The sequence below is a fragment of the Bidens hawaiensis genome, unplaced genomic scaffold (genome assembly GCF_021521415.1).
Source record: "Bidens hawaiensis isolate Kalapana, Puna unplaced genomic scaffold, B.hawaiensis_p1.1 tig00002507_1, whole genome shotgun sequence".
NCBI classification, from domain to species: Eukaryota; Viridiplantae; Streptophyta; class Magnoliopsida; order Asterales; family Asteraceae; genus Bidens; species Bidens hawaiensis.
The window spans coordinates 2,779,507-2,785,506 of record NW_027491137.1 but is presented as its reverse complement, the minus strand read 5'-3'; positions in this window follow the sequence as shown (position 1 = coordinate 2,785,506).

Here is a 6,000-nt window from a genome sequence, read left to right as displayed (position 1 = left end):
GAGCAATATTTGTTATTTTTAGGTCTTAATTTGAATAATTGGCTAATAAGCTAATTATTTGTTGGGCTTTATAAAAACTAGTTGGTTTAAAAAAGGTTTGTGTGTTTAATTGTAAATTATTTTAAAAGCTATTGTTATTTTTTTTAATATATATTTATACGTATAATTTCTTTCAAAAATTTTAGATCCCTACTGGACGGACCCTAAGGGATCACCCATCCCCCACTTAAAAGCCGACCCTTCTAAAATTATTTACATAGTGTAACTAAAATTAGCTCGATCCATTCATAATAACTAACAATCTAATTCTCACATAGATCCTATCATGCTATGCTACTACATGACATCATAAATAATGTGAAATGTCAAGCAAGATGTATAGCATTTTTTATGTGTAAATATATGTCAAATATGATTGATTGTTTTATGCTAAAAATATAGTTGGAAATTGGAATGCCTTCAACATAAAAAAATGACTTTTGTCAAATTTAATGCTATTATTATTTAATTATTTTCTTTTAATGACTAAATGTTAAACTCTTATTCTACACGCTAACCAACTTACCATCCCATCAAAATATGAACGACTATTATTATCCGAACATCTATTCATTTGTTTGAGATATAGGTATTTTGTTTTCAATATAATTAGGCGAGTATAAAAATGGCTGGCCGGCAATACCGATATCATCACTGTTTCTTTAGTTCGACACAACTTTTGTATTGGTTGGGTCTTGTTTGGATTTTTAGTACTTGCTAGAACAAGAGTAAATTACAAGTTTAGCCCCCGTGGTTATATCTAAATGACTTTTTAAATCTAAAAGTTTCATTTTTAAACAAATTGGCCCAACAAGGTTTTCTCTTTGAACAATTTTGTTTTAATTTCAAAGGTAAGCCAGAATTTTGAGTAAATTACATATTTCACCCTACAGTTATATTCAGATGACAGATTATCTAAAGGTTTCAATATAAACATATTGGTCCAAAAAGGTTTCATTTAAACAATTTTGGCAAAATAACCCGAACCCGACGGGCATACCCGAAATCCGAAGCATTCGGGACGGGTATACTAGAAGCCCAACGGGTATTGGGCCGGGTATGAGATTAGTTTTGAAAATTTTTCGCGGGTACGGGCCGGGTATGGGATTTGGCGATACCCGGCCCGATTACCCGAAAGGACATACCCGTTTACTAGAACTATATACCCGAAACAAAAACCCGAAAATTTTTTATTATTAATTTTATTTTTTCTTAACCTTTTGTATTTAAGATATGTATTAAAAAATATTATTTACGTTTTACATGCTATCATGTTTATACATAAAGTTATACAAAAGTTATAGTATTATTATTTATTTAAGATAACGTTTATATAAATGTAATGTGTCATATTTTTAGTTTGTAATAGTTCATATATAAATAAAAATACATACGATAACTATAATGGTAAAAAATCTACTTAAAAATCCTAACGAATTTTTTTTAACAGTATACCAGATGTCCGACTGGTAATTACCCGACACATACTCGGCGGGTAATGGGCCAGGTATGGGACTGAAATTTATAACCGGGTACCAGGTATGGGATTAGCAATACCTGGCCCGAACCCGACCCATTGCCATCCCTATACCCAGGTGCATCCAAAATAAGAGTAAATTATAAATTTTGTCCTACGATTATATTCAAACGACAGATTATGTCTAAAGGTTTCAATATAAACAAAATGGTCTAGAAAGGTTTCACTTTGAACAATATTGTTTGGATAATAAGATGTCATGTGTATAGAACAAGACTATAAGTTTCATGCATGCCGTGATATCATGATAATTTTTTTAGAACGAAAACTTTCTTGAGTGTTAGGCTATCACACTCTTAAACTTTATAAAGTTTCATTGTCTCACTCTGGCCAGACTATGTTGTGTTAACCGAGCCCACGCTAGCTTCAGAGTTTGGCTTGAGCGTTCCTCGGGAAACCATACTGCTGGTTGCAACTTGACAGCCGTTGTGCCACCACAACAGCAAAACTTTCTGACGTAACACACAGTGGGATGAAAACCCGGGTGGGCTAGAGATTTGAACTGACAACCTCACAAGGACTAGCTCAAATCCTTCATTATCATAATCCACTAAAAGTGGCCGGTATAAGTGGGAACCGAACTTCGGTCTCAACTAAGAACCCTAGACTTCATATTACTAGGCCACAAATAGAGATTTCTAAGTGATAAATTGCCTTTTAAGAATTTCAGTTGTGACAACAATTTAGTTTTTCTTCATCTTCGATATTTATTTTCTAAAAAAAAAACTATTAGGAGTTCTATTAAAGACTTAAAGTCATTCATACCTTTCTTACCATAAAAAAGTTAAAAGCCACTCTCCTCAAGTTTCATTCTTGTTTCATTGTACGAAATTTATATAATTATTGAAATTAAAAGATTTGTGAAATGTTTACGAAACCTGCAAGTTATCATTTAAATTATTTAATGACTTTTTTCTTCATAGTTATCTATTACCTGAGGTTAAACTTTAAAAAACAATCATCGATCGTATAGAAACTTCGCCAAGTTTTATATCTGTTCCGTTTATAGGCAACTTAATTTCTAAAGAACTGAGCACTTCAAATTTATTTTCATAACATTGTAACAATATTGAATTTGAGTGATTTTCTATGTAGAAAAACTTTTGAGAGTACTACATAAACTTAGTTATTTTTTTAAAACGACTTTCATTAATAAAACAAATCATAATACTGAGAGGATAGCAAGGGCCGAATACACAAAATACAACAAACAATTACATTAACAATTTTCAACTATCCAACCCTATGTTCAAACTGGTGGCCTTATTTATTTCTAATCAATAAGAAACTTAGTTAATAATCTCTCCGTCTCACTAAAAGTGTCCATATTTCTTTTTTTTATTTGTCTCATTACAAATGTCCCATTTCAAAATTTATTAGCCAATTTCTAATCTTACCCTTAAACACACACAACTAGCATTAATAAACAATATTGATGGACCCAGTTTTCAAGGACATTATTGTCATTTGATAAGCAAAAAAAGTAATCATTCAATCCATCTTAAACTTTGTGTTTTTCAAACCATAACACTTTTAATGGGACGGAGGAAGTAGTAAAATTCCATGACATTAGTTACACAAAATAAAACTTCTACTTTGAACTCAAAATCTAAAATTTTTAAATATCGAACAAATTATCTGGGTATCCTGTAATCAAAACCAAAATTCATAAACACAATACGGATTTTACTCTATATTAAGACCTGAAATTGCGATATTTTGGATTTTGGGTGTGAGAGTTTTATAATTTTTGGTAGGGATGCTTATTATTTTGGGTTTTGACTTCAACTGGGGGCTAGATTTAGATTTTGATGTTCAACATGTTTATGGTTTTGACTCTCGTGCTTTAAATCTTGTATGTGACGAAGGTGACTTGCCTCATTCTCCACATTGTAATCTTGGCTTATATTGCAGAGAATCCGTTGGTTTTGAATCGATAATCAGCACAACAAAATCTTCGTGGTAGCCTAATTAAACTAGACAGGTTTTTTGGTCACAATCTTTGTGGTGACCAAAAGGTTCGTCACTAGCGTTTGGTACTATTGCAACGTAGTGAACAAAAACTAAAAGATGAACATACATGTGTTAATTTAAAAGAAATTGTTTACTTTCGTCACTTCGCATAATGTAGTTGGTGGGGCGAGAGGTCGATAACTCTTGATGACATAAGTTTGATATAATGGAGTGGTTACTGAAGAGGTATGCACCCGCCTTAACATCGAGCGGGGCGGGTCAACCCACAAGATATAGACAAGAGGCTTGAAATCAAGATGTCATGAAGGCACAAAGCCAAAACATATGCTCACGCACCACATATGCTCACGCACCACATATGCTCACGCATCACATGCTCACGCACCATATATGCTCACGCATATCACATCTGCGCGTGGCGCATATCACATATGCTCACGCATCATATATGCTCACGCATATCACATCGGCGCGTGGCGCATCTGCGCGTGGCGCATATCACATATGCTCACGCATGAAACATCTGCGCGTGAGAATAAAGAGAAGACCTCGCGCATCCTCAGGATAGGCGCATATCACACATGCACATAATCAACCTCGTCCTTATCCAAATCAGGATAAGGACAACCCTGATTGTGCTCATCAGACAACCTTCCAGAAGGTATCCTTTAAGGAATAAAGAATATGCTGATGTTGACAGCTGCCAATGAAAGGTGGACAACTCAGCAAAACCCATGTGCTACCACGTGATTGCACATGGGTCAGGTGAAATACCTTGGTCAGAGAATAATCAATGAAAAAGCACCAGGTGTCCTAAGGAAACGTGGCGCGAAGCAATAGGAGGAGGCCAAAAAGACCCTAATGGGATCTGAGCCCAATAATTGGAAACCCTAACACTATAAATACCACACCACCTCTACAAGGGGAGGTAAGCAAGAAAATACACTCTAAATCCTTACTCACTTTCAGATTATTATTATCTTCTCCTACAATCTCTTATTCTCACACCGGAGGGTTACCCCAAAGAGGACCCCTCTGTCCCTTTCTGAGGGGTAAGTTCACGGTGCTGCTCATTTTGTAGGTGGAAGAATTCATACTCCGGAGAACCATCGGTGATATAGCATACTCATACCCGAGGAAAGTTGATCGTCTACCAGTGAGTCGATTCACGTTTCTTCATTGGCGCCATCACCTGTTACAACGGCAACAAAACCACTATCTCATCAGTTCTCTCTGAAAATCTTCACCATGGTTTCCGGTGTTCGAAACAGCGATCAAGTTCGGGAGGATAATGAGCTTGAGGATGTTAATGAGGGACAGCAGTTTCTGAGGGCGCCGCGTGATACTGCGCGCACCACCAGTAACCATACCTTCATCACAACACCTCATAGCCAGACTGAAACTCCTCCAGACGATCTCACGTTCCAGAATCTGACTGGCGCAAAACATAAAGGACCAATGGGTCCGGAAGTTGAAACCAATGACCCTAAAGAATGGCTCATAAACGAACAACGGCGTTTAATGGACAAATACAACGAGCTGGTCAAACACAAAAAGTTAGCCGACTTAACACAAAGGCTCGCATTTGATAAGCAAACCATTCAGGGAACAACAAAAAGGGCGCGCGCGCCGGAAGATGGTCACTCTGTTCACACCGAACATGCTGATTTTAGTGATGAAGAAGTGCACAGCATGAGGAAGACGCGAGATACTCATGCAGGAGGCTCCCAGCTCCGCGCGCACATGAACATAGCGCCTGGAGCCAAAGCCGATATGGATCTGTACACACCGTACAACCCACCAGCGAGAGGGCAAGTGGACGTAACCACACCATATAGGCCAGCCATCTTGGTGAAGCATTCAAAATTCACTGAGCGCATCGCGAAGGCTCCCATTCAACACAAAACCAAGATGCCAAGTGGTTTGGGAAAGTACGATGGCACAACAGATCCAGACGATTTCTTACAAGGTTTTTACAACACTGGAAACCTAGAAAGCTGGACGATGCCAACATGGTGTCACATGTTTGCTCGCTGCCTCACGGGCGCAGCGCGTGTCTGGTTCGAAAGCTTGCCGACTGGACAAATCGATGGGTTCGAAGAGCTATTGGAGAAGTTCCAGGCTCACTTTGTACAGCAGCGCAGACACACGCGCGACCCCGATGACATCATGCACTGCGTGCGCAGGAATGATGAAACCATTGAAGACTACATAACTCGTTTCAATCAAGAATCTCTTGCAATTGGAGGTATCACTGAACAACTCTTGCGCGTGGCCTTTATACAAGGTGCGCGCAGTGATCAACTCCGCAGAGCTCTCGTGAGCAGAGATGGCATGCCAACCACTTGGGCTAAGCTTATGGAAGCATCGCGAGTCTTCGCGCGAAATGAAAAACAAATTGCCCAAGATAGAGCAAGAGACAGAGGGCATCAAACAGAAGCACCACGCAA